Genomic DNA, 15,000 nt, shown 5'->3' on the forward strand with positions numbered 1-15,000 from the left:
TGTGGTCGTTCAAGATGATCAGCAATCGAACAGGTGGTCCAATATCAGCCATGGCGCTCTAAGAGAAAGAGAGAAATAGAGAGATGTGAAGAGGGAACTAATGAAATGCAGGTGTACACTCAATACATTCTTTCTTGTCAAATTGCATTGTGTTATACTTTACAAAGTATTACATACAAAGTTCATATATATATATATATATATATATATATATATATATATATATATATATATATATATATATATACTCATTCTGACCTTACACTTGAATGTATCTTTTAAGAGTTATTAGCCGCATTCCCCAAACTGTATAGTCAGCCAATAGGTATGGATCAGTCAGTTCATTTGAGTCAAGAAGTTCCACCTTCTTTGTAGGACGCAGTTTCAGTTCATAGGCTCTGTAATGTTCCCTATACCATGCACTCAGATTTCTGACGATGAAAAGCAGCTTATTCTTGATAACAATCATCTGGATTGTTTCCGTGAATTCCACCGTTTCCTATTGTAGCTTGAATGGGATTTGAAGTGCAAAGTTCAGTGGCCAACTCTTTCACAACTGATTCATCAACTTGGCAATTGCGATCTTGTAAGAAGTGGATTATAGTCTTTTGGGTAACTGGCACAGAGGCAGTACCAATTACATATTGCAGCTCTTCTAGAAGCTCATTCACAGCTGCACTTGATACAAGAAAATCATTTTCTAATTTAAGTAGCACTGAGGCAAGTTTGAATTCAATGTCTGTCCAAACTGTTGATTCTTTATCAGGAAGTTCTTCAGATGGCAAATCATCTTTCAACTGATCAGTAGTACCCGTTTCAAATGATTCTAAAACATCATACCCATCAACAATTCCAGGCTTTAAATCATTAAGTGTATGTGGGGTATGCTTCCTCCATTTGTGAGTATTGAAAGCTCCGTAATGATTTGTTTTGTATGAGCAACCAGAAAACATAACATTTACAAATTCATACCCTCATGAATTTTTCTTTAATCTTTTTTTAACTTACCACAAGCAATGCCCATCAAAGGACCATCCACATGGGTAGAACAGTAGGAATAGAAGGCTGCTTCCCTGAAGTGTAAAGAGAAAGCTTTCATTAGTCTTTAATTAGCCATCAAAGTGTCTAAGCTACAAGAAGATCATTGACATTCAAAATATATCAAACATTAAACTTACATTCGTTACTCAAAGCCTATACTTTATTTTAGGACACTGGTCAACATTTTGGTGATGTAAAAATATATAACACAATGTTGTAAAGTTACATTTACAATATCTTTATCAATTGAACTCGAAAATAAAAATATAAGTCGCTCGTCAATATGAAAGAAGCCCACTTACTCGGTCCTTAAATTGACGTTTAACACCAGAAGTTCTACTCTGGTAATAAATACAAATTCATAGTCTTATCTATTTATTTACACTAGAAAACACGCAGCCCGCCTGTTCATACTGTTTACAGGCCACCAAGCCTCAGTTAAGAAAAGGTCAAGTTGATACTTAATGTTTGTCTGAGTCGATCTACCTTTGAATCTGGCCATGACTCATGCTGGTAGGCCGCTAGCGCTAACGCTAGCATGCTTTATTCAGACATTGACTTTAGCCTTTAGTCGAATTGGAGTCATGGGTGGGTAGTCTTTTTACAGTCCACAAGCTCAGTTAAGAACATTTAACGTTACAGTTAATGTTGTGTTGAGAAATATATGCTCTGCTGAGTGTTCTTCACTGGATAATGCGTGGTCTGAAAAAAGCATGCTAAACGTTAGCGCATGCTAAACGTTAGCGCATGCTAAACATTAGCGCAAGCTTTTACGGCCTACTCAGTCGGAGTCACGGCCAGATACACGTAGGCTAACGTTTCCCATAAATAACGTTACATTTTCTTAACTGAGCTACCGGACTGTAGTAACGTTAGCCACCCATAACTCCAAGCGGGCTAAAGGCTAAAGCTAATGTCTGAATAAAGCATGCTAGCGTTAGCTTATAAGGGCTATCAACAGCCGGTAAGGGCCACAGCCAGAGTCAACGGAAGATATACTGAGACAAGCGTTAACGTTTCGGTATGTGAAATTATATTATATATATATATATATATATATATATATATATATATATATATATATATATATATATATATATATATATATATTAAAATTAGTTTATCCTTACCAGTATCACATGTGCTCGTACCAATGTGATATATGTTCATGGGGCCCAAAATCCCTGGCGTGTATGGCCAGAGGGCAGGAAATGGTATTCCCCAAGGGAGTTCAATCAGCCCGAAATTATTTAACATTATGATAAATGACATATTGACTAAGTTGGACGGATGCAGCAAATCTGCGGTGTATGCAGATGACGGGGACATATGGATAAGGGGAAGAAATGTTCCATATGTGTTTGAGAAGATAGGCAAAGCTCTAAAGGAAGTGGAGAAGTGGTCTTACAACTGGGGTTTCAAACTGTCAGCAAGCACATCTTGCTTCATGACATTTACAAATAAACGCAAGATGGAGACTGAGAAGCTTACATCATATGGAATGAGGTCAATGAATTTAAATATCTGGGGCTATGGTTAGATAGTAAATGTACAAGGAAAACCCATATTAAACATTTGGAAACAAAATCCCAAAAAGTTTTGAACCTATTAAGAGCGATGGCAAGATGTGAGGGGCAGACAAACAGGTACTAACTTACATCTATAGGGCAATTATGAGGACAACTCTGGATTACGGGTGTATAATATTATGCAGCAGCAGCAAAAACGTCATTACTAAAAATGGATAGATTACAATATAAAGCGTTACGGTTGTGTATAGGTGCAATTAAGTCAATAATTATCACAATTACCTCAAAATATACACAGATGGTTCTAAGAACAAGGAAGAGTGTGTTGGAGTTGGTATATATATCCCAGACTTTAAAATATGGATTTCAAAAAGAGCGTCAGATCAATTATCAGTATAGCAGAAATGCTGGCTGTAATAATAGGATTCCAGTGGGTTGAAGAGGTCAGACCAGATAGGGTGCTGATATCAGGGGCACCGCCAGGGATTTTGGGCCCCATGAAAAGATATCACATTGGGCCCCACCACCAGGCACAGCAGGCCACGCCAACCAAGCACAATGCTGTAACCACACCTCCAGAACCCAACCCACACATTTATGGTTTAAATAACTCTACCTGTACAGGCTTGCATCTATGTTGTAGTGAGGAGACATCACTTAGTGAGTCTACTGACACACCGGGGACACGTGGTGATGTAGAGAAGACATCACTTTGTGAGTCTCCTGACACTCCGGGGACACGTGGTGATGTAGAGAAGACATCACTTTGTGAGTCTCCTGACACACCGGGGACACATGGTGATGTAGAGAAGACATCACTTAGTGAGTCTACTGACACACCGGGGACACGTGGTGATGTAGAGAAGACATCACTTTGTGAGTCTCCTGACACACCGGGGACACGTGGTGATGTAGAGAAGACATCACTTTGTGAGTCTACTGACACACCGGGGACACGTGGTGATGTAGAGAAGACATCACTTTGTGAGTCTCCTGACACACCGGGGACACATGGTGATGTAGAAGAGACATCACTTTGTGAGTCTCCTGACACACCGGGGACAGACCGGGGACACATGGTGATGTAGAGGAGACATCACTTTGTGAGTCTCCTGACAGACCGGGGACACACCGGGGACACACCGGGGAGACGTGGTGATATAGAAAAGACATCACTTAGTGAGTCTCCTGACACACCGGGGACACATGGTGATGTAGAGGAGACATCACTTAGTGAGTCTCCTGACACACCGGGGACACATGGTGATGTAGAGGAGACATCACTTTGTGAGTCTCTTGACACGCCGGGGACACACCGGGGACACATGGTGATGTAGAGGAGACATCACTTTGTGAGTCTCTTGACACTCCGGGGACACATGGTGATGTAGAGGAGACATCACTTTGTGAGTCTCTTGACACTCCGGGGACACATGGTGATGTAGAGGAGACATCACTTTGTGAGTCTCTTGACACGCCGGGGACACACCGGGGACACATGGTGATGTAGAGGAGACATCACTTTGTGAGTTTCTTGACACACCGGGGACACATGGTGATGTAGAGGAGACATCACTTTGTGAGTCTCTTGACACACCGGGGACACACCGGGGACACATGGTGATGTAGAGGAGACATCACTTTGTGAGTTTCTTGACACACCGGGGACACATGGTGATGTAGAGGAGACATCACTTTGTGAGTCTCTTGACATTCCGGGGACACATGGTGATTTAGAGGAGACATCACTTTGTGAGTCTCTTGAGACTCCGGGGACACATGGTGATGTAGAGGAGACATCACTTTGTGAGTCTCCTGACACACCGGGGACACATGGTGATGTAGAGGAGACATCACTTTGTGAGTTTCTTGACACTCCGGGGACACATGGTGATGTAGAGGAGACATCACTTTGTGAGTCTCTTGACACTCCGGGGACACATGGTGATGTAGAGGAGACATCACTTTGTGAGTCTCCTGACACACCGGGGACACATGGTGATGTAGAGGAGACATCACTTTGTGAGTCTCTTGACACACCGGGGACACATGGTGATGTAGAGGAGACATCACTTTGTGAGTCTCTTGACATTCCGGGGACACATGGTGATTTAGAGGAGACATCACTTTGTGAGTCTCTTGAGACTCCGGGGACACATGGTGATGTAGAGGAGACATCACTTAGTGAGTCTCCTGACACACCGGGGACACATGGTGATGTAGAGGAGACATCACTTTGTGAGTCTCCTGACAGACCGGGGACACACCGGGGACACACCGGGGAGACGTGGTGATGTAGAGAAGACATCACTTTGTGAGTCTCCTGACACACCGGGGACACATGGTGATGTAGAGAAGACATCACTTTGTGAGTCTCCTGACACACCGGGGACACATGGTGATGTAGAAGAGACATCACTTTGTGAGTCTCTTGACACGCCGGGATACACCGGGGACACATGGTGATGTAGAGGAGACATCACTTTGTGAGTCTCTTGACACGCCGGGGACACACCGGGGACACATGGTGATGTAGAGGAGACATCACTTTGTGAGTCTCTTGACACTCCGGGGACACATGGTGATGTAGAGGAGACATCACTTTGTGAGTCTCTTGACACGCCGGGGACACACCGGGGACACATGGTGATGTAGAGGAGACATCACTTAGTGAGTCTCGTGACACTCCGGGGACACATGGTGATGTAGAGGAGACATCACTTTGTGAGTCTCCTGACACTCCGGGGACACGTGGTGATGTAGAGGAGACATCACTTTGTGAGTCTCTTGACACTCCGGGGACACGTGGTGATGTAGAGGAGACATCACTTTGTGAGTCTCTTGACACTCCGGGGACACATGGTGATGTAGAGGAGACATCACTTTGTGAGTCTCCTGACACACCGGGGACACACTGGGGACACATGGTGATGTAGAGGAGACATAACTTAGTGAGTCTCCTGACACAACGGGGACACATGGTGATGTAGAGGAGACATCACTTTGTGAGTCTCTTGACACGCCGGGGAGACACCGGGGACACATGGTGATGTAGAGGAGACATCACTTTGTGAGTCTCTTGACACTCCGGGGACACATGGTGATGTAGAGGAGACATCACTTTGTGAGTCTCCTGACACACCGGGGACACATGGTGATGTAGAGGAGACATCACTTAGTGAGTCTCTTGACACTCCGGGGACACATGGTGATGTAGAGGAGACATCACTTTGTGAGTCTCTTGACACGCCGGGGACACATGGTGATGTAGAGGAGACATCACTTTGTGAGTCTCTTGAAACTCCGAGGACACATGGTGATGTAGAGGAGACATCACTTTGTGAGTCTCTTGAGACTCTGGGGACACATGGTGATGTAGAGGAGACATCACTTTGTGAGTCTCTTGAAACTCCGGGGACACATGGTGATGTAGAGGAGACATCACTTTGTGAGTCTCTTGAAACTCCGGGGACACATGGTGATGTAGAGGAGACATCACTTTGTGAGTCTCTTGACACTCCGGGGACACATGGTGATGTAGAGGAGACATCAAGGAGTGACTTTTGCCTGATAGGAGACCTTGGAAAAACAAAGAGGAAAGTAGAGAAGGCGATCTTGCTAGAGTGGAACTTTTTACAAGCAAATCTCTGATTCACTTTTAAGCCACGTTGGTGCTATGAAGACATTGTCTGTTCAGGTATTGAGGGTTCATTACATTTTGCTCAAGTTGTTTATTGGATAGGTTTTATTTATGTTTGTCTTGAGGCTCTTTCAGTGGGTTATTGGAGCTTTGGGAACATGCCCGGTGTTCCTGGGGGCATCAGGTTTTAATAGAGGATGCAGTTCTTCCTCCTGCCAGCAGGGGGCAGCAGTGATCCATATTACATGTGATATAAATAATAATAATAATAATAATAGATTTAATTTGTTAGCGCTTTTACAGGTGCTCAAAGACGCTTTACAGATAATAGAGAAGAGAAAAGAAAAGAGAAGAGAAGAAAGGAACAACAAATAAATATATAGTTAAAGTTAAAAATCAAATAATACAAAAACAATCACACATGAAAAGCCAGATTGAAGAAGTGAGTTTTTGTGAGTTTTTTGAAGGTGGTGAGGTCGGTGCAGTCTCTGATGGGTTGTGGGAGTGAGTTCCAGAGGGAGGGGGCAGCGACGGAGAAGGCTCTGTCCCCCCAGGTCCGGTGATTGGTGCGGGTGGGGATGGATAGGAGGTTGGCTTCTGATGAGCGGAGGCAGGGGGAAGGGGTGTGGTGGTGCAGCAGGTCTGTGAGGTAGGGGGAAGGGGTGGTGGTGCAGCAGGTCTGTGAGGTAGGGGGAAGGGGGGTGGTGGTGCAGCAGGTCTGTGAGGTAGGGGGGGGCCTGGTTGTTGAGGGCTTTGTGAGTAATGAGGAGGACTTTGAAGTGGATTCTTTGACGGACGGGGAGCCAGTGGAGGTTCTGGAGGAAGGGAGTGATGTGGTCTGGGGAGCGGGTGTGGGTGAGGAGGGGGGCAGCAGAGTTCTGGATGGAGTTCATTGAGGAGGTTGGATAGTATGCCGTAGAGGATGCTGTTGCAGTAGTGGAGTCGTGAAGTGATGAATGCATGAATCAGGGTTTCAGCAGCAGAGGAGGAGAGTGACGGGCGGAGACGGGCAGTGTTATGATATCCACTTTAGGCCAGGAGGCGAGATGCAGCTTCTTTATTAAAAGGTCCCAATCATTTCCTCCCTACTTCCATCTTTATTCACCTCCTTCTTTCCTTCCTCATTACTTTCCTGATTTATATTTTCTTAATGTAAATTGTATTTGAACATTTATATTTTCTACTTTCTTAACGCTATTTTATTTCTATTTTAGATGTTTACATTTTGGATTGTTTATTTCTAGTCTTTTAATTTCTCTGATGTACAATGCCTTGTCTTTTTACGCTGCTGCAACACAAACATTTCCATAATTAGAGATCAATAAATCACTTCTTATCGTATCGTATCCTTCCCCGTTCCCTTGCGTACTTCCTAATTTCCTCCCTTCTTTCATTCCTCCTTTTTGTCCTAATGAACTTCCTTCATGCTATTCTTTATTCCCTCCTCCTTCTCTCCCAATCTCCCCCCGTAAGATAGTGACATCACTATGTAACACTCGCCCCACAGTTTTTCATAATTATTCGTTTGTTGCTTTAGTGTGAGTCCCACAAAGACAACTTTCTCAAACTGAGGCCTTTCTTTGTGATTGAGAGAAGTTTTTACTGTGGAGCTAAAATATTCAAGGTTTATTTCATTTATATTTTTATTCCATCTCAAGGCTCTTGCTTTCACGAGAGTGTGTTTCTGCTCTAAACGTGTGTGTTATCAACCTTTTCTAACTAAAAGGCCCGATGTGTAAATGTTCAAATCATTTCAAGGACCATCGTTTCAACAGTGTGACGAGAAAAATACTAAAAGAAAAATATAACCAAAATAAATATGTACTTGTCTTTCTTGTTCCTGGGTAAAAGTAGAAGTACTCAGATATTGTTCTTGGGTAAAAGTAGAAGTACTCAGATCTTGTTCTTGGGTAAAAGTAGAAGTACTCAGGTCTTGTACTTGAGTAAAAGTAGAAGTACTCAGGTCTTGTACTTGAGTAAAAGTAGAAGTACTCAGGTCTTGTACTTGAGTAAAAGTAGAAGTACTCAGATCTTGTACTTGAGTAAAAGTAGAAGTACTCAGATCTTGTACTTGAGTAAAAGTAGAAGTACTCAGGTCTTGTACTTGAGTAAAAGTAGAAGTACTCAGGTCTTGTACTTGAGTAAAAGTAGAAGTACTCAGATCTTGTACTTAGTAAAAGTAGAAGTACTCAGATCTTGTACTTGAGTAAAAGTAGAAGTACTCAGATCTTGTACTTGAGTAAAAGTAGAAGTACTCAGATCTTGTACTTGAGTAAAAGTAGAAGTACTCAGATGTTGTACTTCAGTAAAAGTAGAAGTACTCAGATCTTGTACTTGAGTAAAAGTAGAAGTACTCAGATCTTGTACTTGAGTAAAAGTAGAAGTACTCAGATCTTGTACTTGAGTAAAAGTAGAAGTACTCAGGTCTTGTACTTGAGTAAAAGTAGAAGTACTCAGATCTTGTACTTGAGTAAAAGTAGAAGTACTCAGGTCTTGTACTTGAGTAAAAGTAGAAGTACTCAGATCTTGTACTTGACTAAAAGTAGAAGTACTCAGATCTTGTACTTAGTAAAAGTAGAAGTACTCAGATCTTGTACTTGAGTAAAAGTAGAAGTACTCAGGTCTTGTACTTGAGTAAAAGTAGAAGTACTCAGATCTTGTTCTTGAGTAAAAGTAGAAGTACTCAGATCTTGTACTTGAGTAAAAGTAGAAGTACTCAGATCTTGTACTTGAGTAAAAGTAGAAGTACTCAGATCTTGTACTTGAGTAAAAGTAGAAGTACTCAGATCTTGTTCTTGAGTAAAAGTAGAAGTACTCAGATCTTGTTCTTGAGTAAAAGTAGAAGTACTCAGATCTAGTACTTGAGTAAAAGTAGAAGTACTCAGATCTTGTACTTGAGCAAAAGTAAAAGTACTCAGATCTTGTACTTGAGCAAAAGTAAAAGTACTCAGATCTAGTACTTGAGTAAAAGTAGAAGTTCTCAGATCGTGTACTTTAGTAAAAGTAAAAGTACTCAGATCTTGTACTTGAGCAAAAGTAGAAGTACTCAGATCTTGTACTTGAGTAAAAGTAGAAGTACTCAGATCTTGTACATAGTAAAAGTAGAAGTACTCAGATCTTGTACTTGAGTAAAAGTAGAAGTACTCAGGTCTTGTTCTTGAGTAAAAGTAGAAGTACTCAGATCTTGTACTTGAGTAAAAGTTGAAGTACTCAGATCTTGTACTTGAGTAAAAGTAGAAGTACTCAGGTCTTGTTCTTGAGTAAAAGTAGAAATACTCAGATCTTGTACTTGAGTAAAAGTAGAAGTACTCAGGTCTTGTTCTTGAGTAAAAGTAGAAGTACTCAGATCTTGTACTTGAGTAAAAGTTGAAGTACTCAGATCTTGTTCTTGAGTAAAAGTAGAAGTACTCAGATCTTTTACTTGAGTAAAAGTAGAAGTACTCAGATCTTGTACTTGAGTAAAAGTAGAAGTACTCAGGTCTTGTTCTTGAGTAAAAGTAGAAGTACTCAGATCTTGTTCTTGAGTAAAAGTAGAAGTACTCAGATCTTGTTCTTGAGTAAAAGTAGAAGTACTCAGATCTTGTTCTTGAGTAAAAGTAGAAGTACTCAGATCTTGTTCTTGAGTAAAAGTAGAAGTACTCAGAGCTTGTACTTGAGTAAAAGTAGAAGTACTCAGGTCTTGTACTTGAGCAAAAGTAAAAGTACTCAGGTCTTGTTCTTGAGTAAAAGTAGAAGTACTCAGATCTTGTTCTTGAGTAAAAGTAGAAGTACTCAGATCTTGTTCTTGAGTAAAAGTAGAAGTACTCAGATCTTGTTCTTGAGTAAAAGTAGAAGTACTCAGATCTTGTTCTTGAGTAAAAGTAGAAGTACTCAGATCTTGTTCTTGAGTAAAAGTAGAAGTACTCAGGTCTTGTACTTGAGCAAAAGTAAAAGTACTCAGATCTTGTACTTGAGCAAAAGTAAAAGTACTCAGATCTAGTACTTGAGTAAAAGTAGAAGTTCTCAGATCGTGTACTTTAGTAAAAGTAAAAGTACTCAGATCTTGTACTTGAGCAAAAGTAGAAGTACTCAGATCTTGTACTTGAGTAAAAGTAGAAGTACTCAGATCTTGTACATAGTAAAAGTAGAAGTACTCAGATCTTGTACTTGAGTAAAAGTAGAAGTACTCAGGTCTTGTTCTTGAGTAAAAGTAGAAGTACTCAGATCTTGTACTTGAGTAAAAGTTGAAGTACTCAGATCTTGTACTTGAGTAAAAGTAGAAGTACTCAGGTCTTGTTCTTGAGTAAAAGTAGAAATACTCAGATCTTGTACTTGAGTAAAAGTAGAAGTACTCAGGTCTTGTTCTTGAGTAAAAGTAGAAGTACTCAGATCTTGTTCTTGAGTTAAAGTAGAAGTACTCAGATCTTTTACTTGAGTAAAAGTAGAAGTACTCAGATCTTGTACTTGAGTAAAAGTAGAAGTACTCAGATCTTGTTCTTGAGTAAAAGTAGAAGTACTCAGATCTTGTTCTTGAGTTAAAGTAGAAGTACTCAGATCTTTTACTTGAGTAAAAGTAGAAGTACTCAGATCTTTTACTTGAGTAAAAGTAGAAGTACTCAGATCTTGTACTTGAGTAAAAGTAGAAGTACTCAGATCTTGTACTTGAGTAAAAGTAGAAGTAGTCAGATCTTGTACTTGAGTAAAAGTAGAAGTACCAGAGTGTAGGAATACTCTGTTACAGTAAAAGTCCTCATTCAAAATGTTCCTCAAGTGAAAGTAGAAAAGTATTCTCATCTAAATATAGTGAAAGACAGTAAAAGTAGTCATTGTGCAGATTGGTCCATTTCAGAATAATAGATATGATATGTTTTATAATGATTGATCATGAAAGTGTTCTCAAAGCTGCTAAAGGTGCAGCTAGTCTGAATGACTTTGTATACTGCAGGGTAGCTGGTGGATTTACTCCAGGTGGAACTAAAGTCTGATTTAACACTTGATTATATTTCACATCATTCATCCACATCTGTGAAGTAACTAAAGGTATTAAATACATGTCTTCTTTGTAATTGAACACACTGTACAGTATGTGAGAGGCAGTAGTGATAATAACAATATTACAATAAATTGAAAAGTTGTAGAACTTATATTTTGCTACGCTACACGGATCCTTGAGGTCACCTTCCTCTGGTTTATGTAAATGAGGTGATTAGCTCAACTGTAAAAATGTAAAAAGCGTCTGCAAAATAAACAACAGAAATCTGCTGGTAGATGTTTCTGCTTGTTTTTTCAGCTCTTATTTGCTTTTACCTTGACCCCTGAGGGAGGGCGGCCCACCACAACCTGTCTCAAAGACCACCATCTGTCCTCGGAGCGTCTGCACCCTTTAATAAAACCTCCCATTCCCACCAGAGAGTAACTCACAAGTTACTGAGTCTCGTGTTATAACGTGTGAACCCCCACATGCTTTACTCAGGTAGAAGTACAGATACTGATGTTTAAAAATACTCTGGTGAAAGTAGAAGTACTGACTAAACTTCTTTACTCAAGTCAAAGTAAAGAGGCTTTGAAATGTACTTCAGTAAAAAGTACCCATAACTAGCAGCTGTTTTAAAGAGTACCTGACCTCCCTTTATATTAATAGAACAATAATGTCATTGTTAGCTAATGAATGTTTCCATGGTGACCAACGGCAACATGACAACGTTTCCATTGGTCCCTCTTCTTTAGAGAAGACCAGGAAATGATGGATACACGGATCGTGTTCAAATCAATAGGCACGCAATGACTCTAAATAATAATGATCACGCCACCAAACACACATTCAGACTAAAGGAACCAGCCTGTTTGGAAAATGAGAGAAGTAGAAAGTACAGGTATTTGAGTTCAACATGTAAGAAGTAGAAAGTACAGGTATTTGAGTTCAACATGTAAGAAGTAGAAAGTACAGGTATTTGAGTTCAACATGTAAGAAGTAGAAAGTACAGGTATTTGAGTTCAACATGTGAGAAGTAGAAAGTACAGGTATTTGAGTTCAACATGTAAGAAGTAGAAAGTACAGGTATTTGAGTTCAACATGTAAGAAGTAGAAAGTACAGGTATTTGAGTTCAACATGTAAGAAGTAGAAAGTACAGGTATTTGAGTTCAACATGTGAGAAGTAGAAAGTACAGGTATTTGTGTTCAACATGTGAGAAGTAGAAAGTACAGGTATTTGTGTTCAACATGTAAGAAGTAGAAAGTACAGGTATTAGTGTTCAACATGTAAGAAGTAGAAAGTACAGGTATTTGAGTTCAACATGTAAGAAGTAGAAAGTACAGGTATTTGAGTTCAACATGTAAGAAGTAGAAAGTACAGGTATTTGAGTTCAACATGTAAGAAGTAGAAAGTACAGGTATTTGTGTTCAACATGTAAGAAGTAGAAAGTACAGGTATTTGAGTTCAACATGTGAGAAGTAGAAAGTACAGGTATTTGTGTTCAACATGTAAGAAGTAGAAAGTACAGGTATTTGTGTTCAACATGTAAGAAGTAGAAAGTACAGGTATTTGTGTTCAACATGTAAGAAGTAGAAAGTACAGGTATTTGTGTTCAACATGTGAGAAGTAGAAAGTACAGGTATTTGAGTTCAACATGTAAGAAGTAGAAAGTACAGGTATTTGTGTTCAACATGTAAGAAGTAGAAAGTACAGGTATTTGAGTTCAACATGTAAGAAGTAGAAAGTACAGGTATTTGTGTTCAACATGTAAGAAGTAGAAAGTACAAGTATTTGAGTTCAACATGTAAGAAGTAGAAAGTACAGGTATTTGTGTTCAACATGTGAGAAGTAGAAAGTACAGGTATTTGAGTTCAACATGTAAGAAGTAGAAAGTACAGGTATTTGTGTTCAACATGTAAGAAGTAGAAAGTACAAGTATTTGAGTTCAACATGTAAGAAGTAGAAAGTACAAGTATTTGAGTTCAACATATAAGAAGTAGAAAGTACAGGTATTTGAGTTCAACATGTAAGAAGTAGAAAGTACAGGTATTTGAGTTCAACATGTAAGAAGTAGAAAGTACAGGTATTTGTGTTCAACATGTAAGAAGTAGAAAGTACAGGTATTTGTGTTCAACATATAAGAAGTAGAAAGTACAGGTATTTGAGTTCAACATGTAAGAAGTAGAAAGTACAGGTATTTGAGTTCAACATGTAAGAAGTAGAAAGTACAGGTATTTGAGTTCAACATATAAGAAGTAGAAAGTACAGGTATTTGAGTTCAACATGTAAGAAGTAGAAAGTACAGGTATTTGAGTTCAACATGTAAGAAGTAGAAAGTACAGGTATTTGTGTTCAACATGTAAGAAGTAGAAAGTACAAGTATTTGAGTTCAACATGTAAGAAGTAGAAAGTACAGGTATTTGGGTTCAACATGTGAGAAGTAGAAAGTACAGGTATTTGAGTTCAACATGTAAGAAGTAGAAAGTACAGGTATTTGTGTTCAACATGTAAGAAGTAGAAAGTACAGGTATTTGTGTTCAACATGTAAGAAGTAGAAAGTACAGGTATTTGAGTTCAACATGTAAGAAGTAGAAAGTACAGGTATTTGTGTTCAACATGTGAGAAGTAGAAAGTACAGGTATTTGTGTTCAACATGTAAGAAGTAGAAAGTACAGGTATTTGAGTTCAACATGTGAGAAGTAGAAAGTACAGGTATTTGAGTTCAACATGTAAGAAGTAGAAAGTACAGGTATTTGAGTTCAACATGTAAGAAGTAGAAAGTACAGGTATTTGAGTTCAACATGTAAGAAGTAGAAAGTACAAGTATTTGAGTTCAACATATAAGAAGTAGAAAGTACAGGTATTTGAGTTCAACATGTAAGAAGTAGAAAGTACAGGTATTTGAGTTCAACATGTAAGAAGTAGAAAGTACAGGTATTTGTGTTCAACATGTAAGAAGTAGAAAGTACAAGTATTTGAGTTCAACATGTAAGAAGTAGAAAGTACAGGTATTTGTGTTCAACATGTAAGAAGTAGAAAGTACAGGTATTTGGGTTCAACATGTGAGAAGTAGAAAGTACAGGTATTTGAGTTCAACATGTGAGAAGTAGAAAGTACAGGTATTTGTGTTCAACATGTAAGAAGTAGAAAGTACAGGTATTTGTGTTCAACATGTAAGAAGTAGAAAGTACAGGTATTTGTGTTCAACATGTAAGAAGTAGAAAGTACAGGTATTTGTGTTCAACATGTAAGAAGTAGAAAGTACAGGTATTTGTGTTCAACATGTAAGAAGTAGAAAGTACAGGTATTTGAGTTCAACATGTAAGAAGTAGAAAGTACAGGTATTTGTGTTCAACATGTGAGAAGTAGAAAGTACAGGTATTTGTGTTCAACATGTAAGAAGTAGAAAGTACAGGTATTTGTGTTCAACATGTAAGAAGTAGAAAGTACAGGTATTTGGGTTCAACATGTGAGAAGTAGAAGTAAAAAGTAGTCCGAAAGATAAGTAGTGGAGTAAAGTACTGATACCAGAAAAATGTACTTAAGTACAGTAACAAAGTATTTGTACTCCACTACTTCCTACCTGTGCATGTAACTTTATGTGGACGTGTACACAAAGCAAAACGTGAGTGTTAAGAGTTTGTGTATGTCAGGGACGCAGGAAGGGGGGGTGCTGAGGGGGCTGCAGCAACCCCATCTGTTGGCGGAGAGTTGTAACTGCAACGCCAAAAAGTTCACTAAACAAATCAATACAAACGTTGTATTTTGAGTTAAGCAGTTAATAAAAAGCTTCACTAAGAGAAAGTGATAATGTAGTGTGCTTCTTCTGTTGCTCTG

At 39.4% G+C, this 15,000-nt stretch overlaps 1 long non-coding RNA gene across 4 annotated transcripts in view; it reads right to left on the reverse strand.

The window, feature by feature from the left end:
* Positions 1-2,553, reverse strand: part of LOC307044163 — a 3,685-nt gene extending 1,132 nt beyond the window's left edge. Inside the window, exons 1-3 of one of the 4 annotated variants that reach the window (XR_013809546.1) lie at positions 2,172-2,482; positions 1,009-1,073; positions 1-58 (exon numbers count right to left, since the gene is read on the reverse strand). The exon at positions 1-58 is cut by the window's left edge and continues 851 nt beyond it. This is a non-coding gene — a long non-coding RNA (uncharacterized lncRNA). The other 3 variants (XR_013809547.1, XR_013809548.1, XR_013809549.1) reach the window with 3 other exon arrangements.
* Between the last annotated feature and the right edge of the window lie 12,447 nt (positions 2,554-15,000).

Source organism: Notothenia rossii (assembly GCF_949606895.1).
Source record: "Notothenia rossii genome assembly, chromosome: 6".
Classification (NCBI taxonomy): Eukaryota; Metazoa; Chordata; class Actinopteri; order Perciformes; family Nototheniidae; genus Notothenia; species Notothenia rossii.